The sequence below is a fragment of the Canis aureus genome, chromosome 17 (genome assembly GCF_053574225.1).
Source record: "Canis aureus isolate CA01 chromosome 17, VMU_Caureus_v.1.0, whole genome shotgun sequence".
Taxonomy (NCBI): Eukaryota; Metazoa; Chordata; class Mammalia; order Carnivora; family Canidae; genus Canis; species Canis aureus.
The window spans coordinates 41,571,896-41,589,753 of NC_135627.1; the positions used below are offsets into that span (position 1 = coordinate 41,571,896).

The following is a 17,858-nucleotide window of genomic DNA, read 5'->3' on the forward strand; positions in this document are numbered from 1 at the left end:
TGTTCAAGTATTTATGTGCTACATAAAAGATTTATCTAATGTACATTGAGTCAGGAAGTCTGAGTTTTAGTTCCAATTCTAAGGCCAACACATTTAAAACTTTAGGATAAAACAGGTAATTCTCATAGAATTGTTTCCTTTCTTTCCTTTTATAATGATGATATTAAAAAAAAATCTTCAAGTCTTCTGCAGCTCTAAAATAGCACCATTCTATGTATTAGAGAGGAAGTTGCCTCGGATGTGGCCACTATAGGTTTGCTCAAATATTACAATATAAAACAATTTTATTGGATTTCTCTCTTACAGTGATATAAGTTTTTCCTTATCTAAATGCATATTTAAAGACTCCAATTAAAAATAACATAATGTTAATTGATTTGGGTTTGGGCAAGGAAAATCAGGGTTAGTCAATGACATATTTTTGTTTTTCTTGTCTCTCAAGTGTTAAGCATATGATGAATGACCTCTTTTGCACCAAAGGTGCATCCACAAGGTAATTGGAAACATTATTTTCACTTATATATTTTTAATGTACCATATATTGTATGCCTTTGTTCAAGTATCTATATGTCTTATAGTAGGAACAGAATGACTTAAACATACAGTTGTGTAGAACCACTGTTACAGCATAAAGCTTAAAGTATAAAATGAAAGGCCAAAGTTATTCAGAAAATAACTCATCTTGTTTTAGCATGGATAATCAATAAAATTTTTTAAAAGCTAATTATACTCTCACCTCTGTCATTGTACAGAATAGAATCTGGAATCCTCTACTGGCTTAGACCTGCTATTTATCTGTGTCACTTTGAGGCAGTCTGCAGTCACATTTCTTAGTACTAATAAGCAAAGTGAGAAAAACTATGAAGAAGTAGAAAGAACTATGGAAAAAGAAATGGAAATTAAACCTGACAAAGAATTGATGAAGTATATCTGGGTACAATATTAGCTGTGTATATCTACCTGCACCTATGTGTGTGTCTCTGTGTGTAATTCTTAGCCTCTGGTTAGAGGCATGACTATAACCTGGGAGTAGTTTAATTTTACATGGGAGTTATGGCCATCACCTGACATAAATGATGGAAAATAAGATTAATCAAGAAAAAGAAAATGTGCCCCTTTAACTTCATACATAGACTTCCTCCAAATGATGTATAACAGAGTTTAAGGATGAATGAAATTAGCAATTCATGAGAAATATATATGTCAATCTATTGAATATTTATTTATTTATTATTGTTTTCAGTAATCTGTATTGTGATTCCTATAACTTACAGATTGTCAAATGAAATGTTTTTGTAAATTATGGACTGTCAAAAGTGTTGCTAACTATGAAATAATAATTTCTCTGTAAATAAATACACCAGAACAGGCTAAGGAATTTAGTGAGTGATAAGAAATCTTATTTCATATAAATATACATGCATTGAATATCCACAATGTAGAAGGCACTCTCCTCTTTTCTATGGACAAGATTTCTTTTACTCTTGATTCAATTGGAGATGCCTTTTGTAAAAGTAATTTAAAAATGTACATTTGTGGGGTACCTGGGTTGTTCTGTCCATTAAGCATCCAACTCTTGACGTCAGCTCGGGTCTTGATCTCAGAGTTGTGAGTTCAAGCCCTGCATTGGGCTCTATGTTCTACTTACAAAAAAAAAAAAAAAATACATTTGTGCTTAATTTTTCTTTCTGAGTAGAGAAAGATAAACACATAAAAGCAACAGGTAAATACAAAGAATTACAAAAATAATGTATATTTGTTAATTGTACAAATTCTGAGAAGAAAAAATACATTATTTATAATCCCAATATATAGAGACAAAACTATTAAAAATTTATATATGTCTTCAAGACATAAATAAATACAGGTATGGCTTTGAATACAAAGACATTTATACACAATATAAACCTGTGACCATATGATATATACTATTTATAATTTGCTTTTATTGGTCACTAATAGTCTGTAACTACCTTGTGTGAAGATTGTTTTCTGTGTCAACTTGATTGAGCTGAGGGGTTCCTTATATTTGTGGTTATGTCTGTGAAGATGTAGCCAGATGAGATTAACATTTGAAGAAGTGGACATGGTAAAGCAGATTTTCCTCCCCAATCTGAGTAAATCATCCAATCTGTTTAGGGCTTAAATAGAACAAAAACATAAAGAAAGGAGGAATTCATTCCTTTGACTTCCATCCTTTTTGCTAGAGCTGAGACAGAGGTCTTCACCTGCCCTGGGACTGGGATTTACATCATTGGCTCTTCCGGTTCTCAGGCTTTTAGACTTGGACTGAAAGGACAACACTGGCTTTCCTACGTTTCCAGATGACAGATTGTAGGACTTCTCAGCCTCCATAAACATGTAAGCCAATTCCTCATAATAAATCTTTCTCTTTCTTCTTCTCTCTTTGCTTCCCCCTTTCTCTCTGTCTCCTACTGGTTTTATTTTTCTAGAGAACCCTAAGATACCATGCAATAGAAAAAAATCTACTTTTATGTAAACATCTTATAGACTTACCATAATTTCATTTTTCATATTCCACTCTAAATATATATATTTTTTCTCCTTGCAGTTACATTTCTGCAAATGGAAAATGTTTATAATAGCTTGCCTTTAGGATCATTCCAAGTTATCCTCCATGATTGTGATAGCATTATAAAACAAAAGTCATTGTATTTCACACAAAACCAGTTTCTATGTTGTAATTCTAAGAATCAAAATCACTATGCTTCAATATGACTCTGTTTTCATTGAAATTTTCATTGTCTGCCTGTCAAAATCAGTATTATTCCTGAGCTCACCATGAAACTTGGAAAAATAATTCCTTTCTTTGACTTTGCTTAAACTTTGCGTATCAGGGAGGGGGGGCTTCTTATGCTCTTTCCTGATAATATTTTAGATTCTTCCTGACAACACACAGGGGCCATATCACACTATTAATTATGTGTTTGGGGCCTTACTTATTCCTAGGAACTGACCAGAGGCTGAGGATTGAGTGGTACCTACATCCCTGAATTCTGCATCAGCCGCGCTTAGTTCATTCATGTGGATACATTCAACAAATGTTTCTGGCTGAATACTTTGACACTGAGGAATGACGCCCTCTGCCCATAGAGAAAACTCTGAGATTGTGAGGAAAAAAATTGAGTGAGAAGAGTCGGTTCTTTATTTTTATTACAAAGCTCAAACCAATATTAAGTGGAATGCCAACAGGGCATATACTATATAACAGAAAAGGGCATCAGTGCAGGTCTACATTATTATGAAATAAATAAAAGGCAGTTTTATTCACACACACACACACACACACACATAAAGAACTTGTGAAATAGGCTTTACACAACTGACCCAAAATAAAAATGAAAAAGCCCAAATGTTTGTAAGGCAAATATATTCAATCTCCCCAAGATTGCTGACTACTCATCTGACACATCCTAGAAGGGAAGGGCTTTAGGTAGGTCAAATTAGAGGCAGAGGCTGGGCTGGATGGAAGCCAATAACTTGTATTATCAAAGTGAATATTACTATTTTCACTGATTTCAGAAAAAATAGATGGCTAATATGTATACTTTGTATAATAAATCTTAATTTTTCTTAAAGTATTTGTAATATGAATAAGAGGCAGATGTCTACATGACTAATCAGGGAAAAAAACCTAACAGCAAAAGGCTTTATTAGTTATTTTAAATTTAGGTTGTGAAAGTTTAGAAATTAAAAGAAAAAAATACTTTTAGCATGTTTGTGTTTCCATTTGATTCCTAAGTAATTTTTAACTGCATTAAGCTTTTCGTGGTTAACAATCCCAGAAAGATATATTGCTTACTCAGATTTGCTTCTGAATAATTTCTGATAAATAAAAGACTGTAATGAATAATTTGAAGGTATCTACTTAATAGATGATAGTTTTCTAAAATTATTACCATATATTAGAAGGACAAATATTCTTACTTTTATGAATAAGACAGTTCTGAGTAATTTCAAAGGCCAGAGCATTAAATTTATTTATTGTAAATATCTATATATAAATATACACACATTCATAACTATAATTTAAATAATCAAAGAATGAATAAGACCCACAAAAAACAGTTTATATCATTCTTCCTAGGAAAGGTTTATGGAACTGTGCTTAAATAGTCAAGAACTACATAAACCTTAGCACTTACTCAGTATTTAAATTAGTTTACACATTTATTGTACACTAAATACATGATATTGTAATAAACTTAAATGAGTAAGAGTAAGTTAATTTAGTTGCCATATAATTGTCTCAACAAGGAAAACATTAAATGTGCTTTATTGCCCAAATTTATACATTAAACTCGCAAAGAATTTGAACAATTAACTGGTGTTTAATAAAACAACTATAGTGAGTTGATTGGATATCAATTAATTGCCAAAATTAGCATGTTAATTAGTATTTATTTTAGTATAATGGTAATTATCTAGGAGATTGTTAATTGAAATACGTTAAGCTTTTCTTTTCTAAGAACAGAATTATATTGATAGCCTTACTTTTAGTAATATTTATATGGAAACAAAATGGACATACTTTATACAATAAAACTGAAGTACTAACAAATGAATTAATATTTAACCCCTTTAACTTACCGAACCTACTTAAATATATGCTATGTGGTAGTAATTCCATCTCTATTGTTTATAAGATAGGCTCCTTTTAGTAGCTCATCTCTCCCAATGCGTAACACTTTAAAAGGTGTAGTTAAGTTCAAAGAGAGTAAAGAGCAATATTTGCTGTTCTTGCTTTGATCCAACTTGGATAACTTGTCCAATGGTGCTGATCAGTTATTCCAATTAATCTCAATATCTATGTTATCACACAAATTGTTCTCATCTGTAATTTCTAAGTACTCATCACTGTGAGGATGGATGGACAGATAGATGGATAGAATAGAGAAAGAAATAATGGAGATATATATATATATATATATATATATAGAGAGAGAGAGAGAGAGAGAGAGAGAGAGTGTATATATATATTATGTATAATTACTTGTTCAAAAATATATGAAAGAGTTTTTACAAATCGTATGAAATTATCACTCAGTACATTTTTGTTGACCTGTTCAACAGAAACTTTTGAACTTACGAATGTTTCTGATCATAGCACTCCTCTCTTTTTCTAAGCCTATTTTTATTTTTTTAATTATTTCTTAAATATTTTATGTATGTATGTATGTATGTATGTATGTGTGTATGTATGTATGTATGTATTTTACAAAGGGAGAGAGAGTGAGCAAAAGCAGGCAGAGCAGCAGGCAGAGGGAGAGAGAAAAACAGGCTCCCCACTGAGCAGAGAGCCCCATGTGGGACTTGATCTCAGGACCCTGGGTTGATGACCTGAGCCGAAAGCAGACACAACCTACTAAGCCACCCAGGCACTCCATCTAATCCTATTTTTATTTTTTATTTTTTTAAGATTTTATTTATTAATTCATGAGAGACACAGGGAGAGAGAGGCCGAGACAGGCAGAGGGAGAAGCAGGCTCCATGCAGGGAGCCTGATGCAGGACTCGATCCCGATCCCCCTGGGCTGAAGGCAGTGCTAAACCACTGAGCCACCTGGGCTGCCCTAACACTATTTTTAAATAAAACTTCCTTCTTCTGAGTCTTTTCTGGTTCTCATAGGTCTTTTTATCCATGAAGACTTCTTTATTCTGCTGAAAATGTCTTAAATTCAATGTAGGGCAAGAAACAAAACAAACACAGATCCTACAGCCACCATCAACAATAAGAACGAAAATCAAATCTACATGTGGATTGATCAAGGGATGCAGTCTTTCTCAGATACTGATTAGATGAATCTAGAGCAAGCTTTGTGTGTGTGTGTGTGTGAAGAGAATAGAAGTTGGAATTTACAATCACTAGGTTAACATTATTAACATTTTTAAAAGAAAGGAAAGAGGGAGTTTACATATGTTGTTTCTAATGTGTTCCACTATATTCCAGTATTTTACATATTTCACTTCAGTTTCAAATCAGTTTCAGAAGATGTTGAGCTCCTAGGTCACATCTAGGATCTGCTGAATTTATTCTTTATTTACCTTTCAAATCTCCCAATCTCCTATTGTCTAGGGATTTTAATTGTAATCAATGGGAAAGATAGGTTGTGATTAGCTTATGCCATGTTGATTGGCATCAGGAGTCTAATGATATGTTTTGAAATCACCAATCTCACTGGTGGTTTTCTGCTATTCAAGATTGTAAAGTGTGTGTAGTTGGTTCACTCATTTTGGACAGTCTTTAGATTTTGGGAAAAATTCTCAAAGCCCAGCTAACATTTTTCCTCTTGCCCTTTTAATAATTATGAGACATGTAATAGCTTTACCAAAGTTTTTTTTTCATTTCCAAATATCTGAAATGGTCCATGAAAGTCAATTCAGATTTTTTAAAATTTTATTTATTTACTTCAGAGAATGTGAGCAAGTGGGGGAGAGGAGGGAGGGTGAGGGAGGGAATCTCCAGTAGACTCCATGCAGAGACAGGAGCCTGACTCGGGGCTCAATATCACAGCTCTGAGATCATGACCTGAGCCAAAATCAAGTCAAACCCTTAACCAGCTGAGCCACCCAAGTGCCTCAACAACTCAGATTTTTATAGCCCTTTTGTAGTTAAATAACCATGAGTTGAATTTCTGTTGTTTACATGAAAGAACCCAGAGTTACAGTATCTTAGGAGAAAAAAGAAGTTGCTATGTAGTCAGCCAAATCTTAACTTCTATCTTGTATTGAGCACCAATTTTCTGTACTCCTTGATTCAGCTAGCAAATTTCACTTTGTCATTAGTAAAATGGTATCATAAAGCATGGGCCATTGGACCTCATCCTTTTTCTAATAACACATAATTTTGAGCTACCAACTGAAGTAAACATTCAGTGCTTTGCTATGATGCCTAATGATGAGGTTCTTGCTATTGTTCTTGTCAACTGTTGTATAGAGTGACTGCTACCTAATTCATTCATTCATAACTGCTATCAAAATAGCCAATCTGAGCATTTGAGGAGGGTATAGTTATTACTGACTAAAACAGGAAAATCAGTAGAACATTATTTTAGTAAATAAAATGTATGAGTCTGTAAATGCATAAGAATTTTTGCCATATGTGATAAAATGAGCACAAAGGATTATATACAATTGATGAATCACTGAACTCTACCTCTGAAATTAATAATACACTTTATGTTAATTAATTGGATTTAAATAAAAATGTTTAAAAAAGAATTTTTGCCATTTAATCTACTTTGATTGCTACATGACACAGCCCACTATTTCTGTACTTAATATTATATAAGTATTTAGATATAAGACAAGAAAGAGAAGGAATTATCAGTAGTTTCCTTCTGATTTTGGTCAAATATATAAGTGGTCACATAAGAAAATTATAATAATAAATGCATTTTGTTTTCATTTCTTCCAAAGCCAAGATTTATAAGCTTAAGAAACATTAAATAGTAGTTGTTATTTATTATTATAGTTGTTTTGTTATTTGGACATTTTGCCTCTCACATGTCAGAGTAAAAATAAAATGATAATGATGATAATAGTAACCATTCATTGTGGTAATAAAAGTGATTTTTAAGTCTCTCCACACAGTGTCCTGGCACATAGTAGGCATTCAATATCCACTAGACCTAGATATCTTTCAATCACTTCTATGAAATTATACTGGTTATCGTTAGTATTGCTTTAAAAATAATCAATTATATTCTGCATATGATGTTATTTTCCTTTTTTTCATATAATAAACATTTAATTTTTCTTCAATGGTCTCTTAAATAATTTGATTTTTGTTTTCTCAGAACTGCTGACATTGTTTATATAAGAACCATGTCCCACCCAATTCCAAAAGAACACAAGGTGACTCAGGGCATAAGCATAATAGGTTCATTAAGAATAAAAGAAGGTCTACCTGGCTGGGGGTAGACAGGTACTTCCAGCTCTGTCCTTGGCATAGAACACAACAATCCAGCAATAATCTTGGCTGTAAATTTTTTGGCAGCTGAAGCAAGAAGAGAATTCTACTGCACTGGAAAAGTTTCCATTTTCTGATTCCACAAGCTTAATTCTGACTACATCCCTGCCTTCCCCTCCTCCCATGTCCAATCACTCCAGGTCTTAAGAATAGTATTTATATTTATGCCCAGTATGCACTTCCTGTAAATTGAGAGCTGCACAGAAAGCTCAGGTCCCAGTCTGAGCACATCTGCTCCTCAGATCTGGGCCCATAGTAAGTCATTAACCCCAGATCAACCTTCCATCACCTGCTATTCAGTTCTTTCCAGGTGGCCATCTAGGAATGCATTCTGCTGCCCTACTGGGCTCTGATGTTCCTACCACAGCGCATGCCCTGATTCCCCATTCTTGCATTTTTATCTTACTCTTCTGAGTATAATGTGACACCTTTCTATTCTTTTTTTTTTAATATTTATGTATGAGAGAGAGAGAGAGAGAGAGAGAGCAGATGAGTGGAGTAAGGGACAGAGGGAGGGAACCAAGCAAATCCTTGCTGAGTACAGAGTCAAGCAGGGCTCCATCCTACAACCCATGAGATCATGACCCTACCTGAAACCGAGAGCAGAACACGTAACCAACTGAGCCACTCAGGCACCTCTCAGGTCTTTGTATTCTTAACTGTCCATTAATGTGTCTATATGCAAACCTTTACCACTAACCACCACTAACCATCCTCCACTCTTTCTTCTGACCCATCACAGAAGAGTCATCACACTCTCCCTCCTTATCTACCCTAAAGACAGCAGATACATGAAGGCAGGATATCCTCTTATACTTCTGCATTTAGTAGGTCCTCAAATCTTTAAATAGAGAAGGAAAATTTATCTGAGGCAGCATTGTCCGGGAACTAAAAAAGGTAATGTTTTAACAGATCATTATAGAATGCGAAAGACCACAAATAGTACATTCTAAGATCATGCTATGATAGAATGCATCTAATATAATATAAAACCAATCTATAGGCTAAATTCCTTAAACAGATATGCTAACTATGCATCAATATCTTGAATCAAGGGTAAGAGTTTAAAATAACTCACAGAAAAACACACAAATAGGCTGTGAATATCCTTGAAGGATGATTTCTATTGTTGTGCAGTTAGACCTTATTTAGCCAATATTGTATTGATATTTACAGTAACATTAGGTTTAAGGCAAAAATATTTACCTAGCTAGTTTTTATTCACAAGCCCACCCTTCTCATTAAATATTGTTTAAAATGTTAATGCCTGTTTATGAAGTTGGAACAATAATTTTTAAAAGTTGTATATAATTTGATGTGTTTAATACACCTTAATCACATTACCTTCAGTGTCAGAAATATTTATGATTAGGTTAAAAAACACATTTCAAAACCTTCTGGTTAAACATCTCATCTAGATCAGAAAAATGACCTTTTATCGATCAGCAGTTAATTGACTTTTGTCTTTCTATCAAATCAACAACACTGATGACCTTTTGGAGAAAAAGAAAACTGTCAAGCATATCCTTGAAGTCCTTGAAAAATACATTTTTAAAAAGTAATCTGCTTTGGTAAGGCAAACCCCAGTAAAACTCTAAAGTTAACAGAAGCATTGATTTTACTACATATTTCCTCAATTCTTGAAATCTTTTTATGTTCTTGTAAGCAAGCATGTTATATTATTATCCCTTCTTAAAACCTAGGAAATTAACAGTTTGGTATGCTTCAACACCTGAAATTAAGTTGTGTATCATCAGACGATTATTACCTACTGACTTTCAGCAAAGTAATTGTTTATTTCTTACTGCTTATCCAATAATTATAGTGTTAGTAAGACTTTTAAAATTTGGCTTTTTTCAATTCTTCATCTTCCAAAGAAAAAGATACATTTTTAAAATAAAATGACTCACTGGATCTATATTGTCAAAATCTTTATAGATAATTTTTTGTTCACAGATCATTGACCCAATAAACTGGAGTAATTACATTCATTGGAGTCTATTAGATGCCAGACATGTGTGGTAATGACTCAATTCAGCTCTCAAAGTGAAGGCACAAATGGTCAGTCGACTTGTAAAGATCAATTATATGGTGGGCTGAAGCAAACATGTCAAGTAAGTGCATATCAAAAACAATGTGCAGTCCTTCAAGTATGAAGATGAAGTATTGACTTCTATACTCTGCTAATTTTCCAGTTCTACCTCTACCTTCTCATCTTATGTTTCTTCTGTCTAAAAGCACAAATTTTTTAGCAAACCAGCTGAAATAAACATTTAGTACTTTGTTATGACTAAAGGAGACTAGCAACTGAGGTTATTTTATTCATGACTGTGGCCTGAGTTAAGGATATATCTATGGTATCATTAGAAGGTATAAAGAATATGGAAAGGTATGGTGAGATAGGATTTGTGTTTCATTCTGAGTGGCATCAAAACAATTTTTAAAGATCTTCTGTTGAGAGATAAAGACAAATTTCTCTAAGCCCTGAAGATACCTGTATTAGTAAAACAAATGCACATTAAGTCACAAGAGTATTACTTCCTGTTCTGTTTTTATTCATCAAATTATGAGACCTTCTTTTCCCTTCAGACACCTTTTGGCTACTAACAGAAGTTGTTTAGGACATATTGCCAGCTATTCTTCTTAAAATGCTCTGTCCTGTAATAATCAACTTGAATTCAAATTATTCCTCTTGGGACATTATCTTTAGTGATTTCATATTGTTGATATAATAGCTCTTGTCCTACTGCTACATAATGTTCCACAATAATACCCTTGGGATTTCTCTCTCTTTCTCTCTTTCTCTTTTTTCAATTTATGGCTTTCCCTCAGCTTTATTGAGGTATAATTGAAATATAAGACTATATTTATTTAAAGTTTATAACATGAAGATTTAATACATATACATATAGTGAAAAAAATTTTACCACTTAATTAACACATTCATCAACTCATATAGTTACCTTTATTATGTATGTGTGATAAGACTGCCTAAGATCTGTCCTCTTAGCAAATTTCAAGTATGCGGTACAGTATTATTCACTGCAGCCACCAATCCCCAGAATTTATTCATCTTATAACTGGAAGTTTGTAACCATTGACCGCATATATCTGTTTTCCCCATTCCCTAGCTGTTGTATAATCTCACTCATAAGTAGAATCTGAAATGGAAAAATAAAAGTTGGGGCAGCCCCGGTGGCGCAGCAGTTTAGCGCTGCCTGCAGCCCAGGGTGCGATCCTGGAGACCCTGGATCCAGTCCCATGTCGGGCTCCCTGCATGGAGCCTGTGTCTATGCCTCTCTCTCTCTGTGTCTCTATGAATAAATAAATAAAATCTTTAAAAAATAAAAGTTGAACTCATGGAAACAGAGTAAATAATAAAGTGGTGGTAGTTGCCGTTGGACTTTCCACATTGAAATGTTTGATGATCTTTTAAGGACAGGGATCATATGCACATATCTTGTGAACTATTGTATTCCCAATGACAGATACTATATTTGTACATTATTGTTTTTAAAGATTTTATTTATTTATTCATGAAAGACACAGAGAGACAGAGAGACACAGGCAGAGGGAGAAGCAGGCTCCATGCAGGGAGCCTGACACGGGACTCGATCCTAGGTCTCCAGGATCAGGCCCTGGGCTGAAGATGGCGCTAAACTGCTGAACCACCCAGGCTGCTCTGTACATTATTTTTTGAATCAATATTCTATACATTCTGTTCTTATTAATACTAGAAGAGAATGTGTATCTTTTTACCCCATTTGTGTTATATTTAGGCATCTGAATTCAAACTATCCTATTAGATTCTATGTTAATTAAAAACACCTAAGATCTATACCACATTACTTATTTTTCTTTTTCCAGTGTTCCATTCCTAGGCCTTTGGCATAAATACCATTATTTGATCTGAAACATTCGTTCTGAGTACAAGAGAAAGATATTTGTTTTAAATTATTCCTAATAATGATGAAATATACGTTGTACAACCCATTGTACAATCCAATGTACAACCTTGTACGTTCCCAGAGAGAGCACACCATTTCCTTCATGGAGCTAAAAAGAGAGTTTGATGCAGCTCACATTTATAAAATGAAAACAAATCTCTAGTTAAAATTTCATAAAGATTCTTGGACCTTAGAATATCAGTGATCATGGGAGCCAAGAGGCCTACTGCATTTTAGTTTGGGGCCTCTTAAGAAAAATATTAAAAGTATGTCTTCATGATGTAATTATTTAACATTGTCCTAGTCCATAAAATATTCATTTATTTTTAAATTTACTATTTATTAATCCAATGACTTACAAAACAATGAGTTATACTGCTTGATAGAACAGACCTAAATTTAAATGCTACTTACCACAATTTTACTATATGGAAATAGAGATAAGAGTGGATAATGGCTAATAAATTGAAAAATGTAAGTCTTAATATTGCCCTTACAAAACTATAAAGTTGATATATAGGATTTGATATGCATATAAGCATTGGGAAACTAAGAAGAGATTAAATATTTCTTTCTCATTTTTTTTTTTTTAAATTTTAATGTTTATTTTTATTTATGATAGTCACACAGAGAGAGAGAGAGAGGCAGAGACACAGGCAGAGGGAGAAGCAGGCTCCATGCACCGGGAGCCCGACGTGGGATTCGATCCCGGGTCTCCAGGATCACGCCCTGGGCCAAAGGCAGGCACTAAACCGCTGCGCCACAAATTTTTGAAATATTTAATGTACTTCAAATCATTACATCTTAACTGTTTTTGGTGTCCAAAATATCTCATCTTTTACCCCATTTGAGCCACTTTAAGCCGGCTCCTAGATTCTTAGTTGGTCCGAGGGTTGTGGGTTATCGTTAAGCTTTCTCATTTTTCTGATCCTGCTTTAATTCTAATGAGAAGTGACCTCATTTTTCCCTTAAAGTTTTTTTTTTTACCTTTATTTAACATCTTCAGGTTAATTACTTGGTGTTTTAGCAGTCTCAATGATGGCCAGTGAGGCTCTACTTTGTTGTAGCTGATTTTTATTATGGATAGGCCAATTTTTGAAATATTTAATGTACTTCAAATCATTACATCTTAACTGTTTTTGGTGTCCAAAATATCTCATCTTTTACCCCATTTGAGCCACTTTAAGCCGGCTCCTAGATTCTATTGATAAAAATCCCATAGTCTTCATGTCCCATCTTTCATATTTTCTGTTCCAAACCTAGAATTAGCCACTTTTTTTTTTTCTAGTGGGAAGTGGTACTTATAGAAACTTAGAGCCCAGGGATTCTCATTCTTTTAATTGTTATAGTTTTTAAGATTTCTCAGTGCAGGAACGCCTGGGTGGCTCAGTGGTTGAGCATCTGCCTTCAGCTCAGGGTGTGATCCCAGAGTGCTGGGATCGAGTTCCACATCAGGCTCCCTGCATGGAGCCTGCTTCTCCCTCTTCCTATGTCTCTGCGTCTCTCTCTGTGTCTCTCATGAATAAATAAATAAAATCTTAAAAACAAACAAATAAACAAATAAATACATAAATGTAAAAAAAAGATTTCTCAGTGCTCAGAGTTAAAATTACATAATTTTTAAAAGTTAAAAAATAAGCCATATGTTCATAATACTATCACCATTCAAATCAGAGGCTATTAGGTTTTAATTAACTTTCTAGATTTCATGCCTTGATCTCTTTTCTTGTATACTGAAAATCTTGGTTCCTAATGACTTGGGCATAATTACTTACTTGCTTTTTTTGTGTTGTATACATACAATAATTTAAAATAATAATTTCCCGTAATTTCTAACAATAAGATTAACACATCCAATTTAAAATTATTTTGGCGTTTTTCTCCTTTGGATATATCCAAGTGGGAAGTAAAATTTTAACTATAGGCATAACCTGTCAACTCTGCCATCTTCTTCAAATTGTTAGAATTCTCCTTGTTTCTTAATATCCTTTTTATAGAGTATATGTGTTTCAATACATACTCTTTTAATTTAATGATTTTAGCTGAATACCTACAAATTAAAAAAAAATAGATTCCCTGATCCAAAAAAGGCAATATATATGTAGAAATCTTTGAACTATGTTGAAAACAAAATCACAGAAGTTTGGATCTATTATTTTTGAAAAGCATAGGGAGTTTCAACAAGAGCATCTGAGATGTTGTTAGCTCTAAGGCAGCCCAGGGTCACACTCTGTGAGAGTTATCTGACGTTTTGTATTTGTTCTCAGTGTGTTTGTTCAATGCTTTTTTATTTAGTCCTTGTTTTTAATATCTCTTGAACCATATTTGAACTCAAAAACATTGAGAAGATGTGTTGAATAAATGCAAATGAGAACATAATAGTCTTAATAAAGAAGCACATAGCAAAACAATAACATGAATGTTGAATATGCCAATTACCACAGTGCATACTATCATAAAGAGTGAACAAGAAGCTCTGTAGATAGTATTTGATAGTAAAATGCAGAGTACAAAAGGAACACCTAATTATGTGTTAGAAAACCTTGTGAAATAACTAGTAAAATGGATGAAGAATCTGAGTGATAGTAACATCCCTTCCTTCATTTGTTGATCCAGCTGAAGGTAATGACCTTGCTTGCAAAGCTGATGATGGAGTTTGTGAAGAAGAGTCATGAGTCAGCAAAGAAGTTGATATTAAAAACAAGCCTTATATGGTTGAATAAATTCATGAGTTGTGTCATGGTCTATAACAAAAATGGCAAAGGGAACAACATAGTTGACATTGAAGTAATTTGTATATAACTGTCTCATTTTGTAAAACTGTATTGATGAATGAGAACCAATCAATGAATATTTTCTAGGTATATGAAGTAAATTTGAAAAGCACAGTCCATTCTGTGTATTCCTTTTACAGCAGAAGAAGTGACTGGTCTCAAAGAATTAAAAGACAGACTGACTTTCATGTTCAGGGTAATTGTAAGATGCTGAGTTAAAAATCTTTTAAGTGTAATGTTATAAAAACTTCTAGGTACTCAAAGAAATGATCAAAAGAATCACCAATCATCTGGAGTTGACATTACAAAGTTAGGGTGAAGAAACAGGACTTTCTTGTCTAAGTAAAATATATTTTTTCCCATCATAATGTATTACAAAGCAAGCATATCACAAAGGAGGCCCTGGGCAACAATGACAGTCCTCTTATGCATATGGCCAATCTTGTTCAGAATAGGTAAAAAAAATTCCTAAAATTTTCACTACTCTGAATATGCCATTAAAATCCATGGGCCATAGGTTTATTATAGCTTTCAAGGCATGTCTGCTTATTGCTTATACTCTTTCTTCCAGTATGTATATTCCAACCAATAAGGTTCATTGGGAGGCTTGGAAGAGTCTTGGCTTATAAACAAATCTCTAGAGTTAATTGTGAAAATTCAGTAAAGATTTTCTCCACGAATAATGAATGTTGTGTAGATGAAACAATCCCTATATACTGTTCCTTTTTCCAAGACTAAAAAGATTGTAAACACAGAAAAACGTTCTTGAAAATGAACCTGGGTTTGAAGAAATTGATGAAAAAGATGTCGGCAAGCTTGAAAGTTAATCTCTAGGCAAATAAAAACTATTAAATTTGTTCAGTCAGAACACGATGAGAATAAAGCAAATAGGGAGCAATCAAAACATCAATAATTAAAAAAGAATGTATGAATCTTCTTCTACAATTATGATGCATTGGATATGGCTGTGAGGCATGAGGTAGATGCCAGTAATGACTTATGTTTCTAACTTGAGTATTCAGACTGGTGATGAGACAGAGTTGGAAGGATATAACATTTGTTATGAATATGATTTTTAGCCACATTGAATTATAAATTTCTTCTTATTATCTACCTATTATAATTGACTATACAGTGTTGAAGGTCCATAAGAGTTCAAATAGAAATTAAGTAAAATCAACAAAGCATTTCACTGATTAACATTAAAAAATAAAATTACATTGGGGCACATGGGTGGTTCAGTAAGTTAGGCATTTGACTCTTGATTTTGGCTCCAGTAATGATCTCAGGGTCATGAGATCAATCCCTGCATTGAGCTCCATACTCTCTCTTCATCTCCTTCTGCCCTTCACCACGACCCTTTCTAAAAAAACAAACAAACAAACAAACAAAATTAAATAAAATTATAGGAAAATTTGTGGTGATCTAAGGAATTTCTGTAGAATGAGAAAAAAAGAGGTCATAGGACAATATACACAATATCAACTTTTAAGGCTCAGAAAGAAAAGTAAACCCACGGGACACCAGCATTGGGGGGTGGAGCTCAGGCCATTAAGCATCTGCCTTCCACTCAAGTGATTATCTCAGCATCCTGGGATAAAGCCCCACATCTACTTCTCCCTCTCTCTCTGCTTTTCCTTCCTGCTTGTTCTCTTTTTCTTTCTCAAAGAAAAAGAAATCTAAAAAAAAAAAGAAAGAAAGAAAGAAAGAAAGAAAGAAAGAAAGAAAGAAAGAAAGAAAAAGGAAAATAAGCCCACAAAGGAAATTAGAGAGATGAGATAGAAGTTTAAGAAGAAAAGAAAACGATACTAGAGATGGAGTTACATGGAAGCTTTTACGAACTAAATGTTTGTGTCTCCCTCCCTGCCTCCTTAACCATAATTTTTATGTTGAAACTCTCAATGTGATGATGTTAGGAAGTAGGGCCTTTGGTAGGTGATTAGGTCATAAGGGTGGAGTCTTCATGAATAGGATAGTGTCCTCATAAAAGAGACCTCAAGTTCTTTCACCTCTCTTCTATATAAGGGTAAAAGAAGAAGATGGACACTTGCAAATCAGGAAGTAGGCCCTTTCCAGACACCCAATCTGCTGGCTCTTTGATTTTGTATTTCCCAGCCTCCAGAATTTTAGGAAATACATTTCTGTTGTTTATAAGCAACCCAATCTATGGTATTCTGTTATACCAGCTCAAATAGACTAAGACAGAAGGCAAAAAGACTGTGGACCAATCAACCATTTCAAGGGATGCCATGAGACTAGGCCTGAAGGACTGAGGAACATGCAATTTATTGAGATGTGACCTCAGCAAAGGCATTTTTAATACAGTGAAAGAAACATGATTTTCAAAGTGTTTATAATCTAGTTCCAGTATTTTTATGGTTTATCACCCATTATTTCCTTACAAAAAATTCTATTCTAAAGAAACTGATACAAATCAAGATACCTAGATGAAGGCATAAATCAGTGTATTTTGGACATGCTTTACCATTTATCATTCAAGAGTCATGCATGAGTGATAAATGACATACCCTTCTTTTTTCTTTGCCTATCAAAAACCTACCCATTCTTCAAAATGTAGCTCAGTGTTGCTTTTTGCATGATACATTCCTTACCTACAAACTCAAAAGCGTTCTCATCTTTTTCTGAAAAACCTACAAACATTAATTTTCATAAGTTCAAGATATAAAATACATTTGCTATATGGTATTTATCTCTTCCCTAATATTTTAAGAACAGAAAAAAATATTACATATAAAAAATAAACTATTGCTCTATAGTTTTTGACTACTCGATAGTGTTTTTCAGTATCTTAGAATTGCAGTATTAAGCTATTTATTGATTGCTAATGACCATATCCTTTTGATAATATACTCTCATTCAACACAAAAATTTAAGGAAGAAGCATTTTACATAATATTGTGACATATTCTTGATCTTACTTTTACTTTTTCATAACTTAAAAATGTTGGAGATTAGTTTCTTTTTAAGTTATTATTTATTTATTTGACAGAAAGAGAGAGAGAGAGCACAAACAGGGAGAGCAAGAGAGGGAAGCAGGATATCCACTGAACAGGGAGCCCTATGTGGGGTTCCATCCTAAGACCGTGGGATCATGACCTGAGCTGAAGTCAGATGCTTAATGGAC

At 33.6% G+C, this 17,858-nt stretch overlaps 1 long non-coding RNA gene across 4 annotated transcripts in view; it reads left to right on the plus strand.

Annotated features, from left to right (window-relative positions):
- Positions 1–7,682, plus strand: part of LOC144287930 (uncharacterized) — a 124,229-nt gene extending 116,547 nt beyond the window's left edge. For 3 of the 4 annotated variants that reach the window (XR_013355758.1, XR_013355759.1, XR_013355761.1), the window contains 3 exons: positions 443–493; positions 2,208–2,361; positions 2,971–7,682. This is a non-coding gene — a long non-coding RNA (uncharacterized LOC144287930). The remainder of the gene's footprint in view (positions 1–442; positions 494–2,207; positions 2,362–2,970) is intronic. The other variant, XR_013355760.1, reaches the window with a different exon arrangement.
- The last annotated feature ends 10,176 nt before the right edge of the window (positions 7,683–17,858 follow it).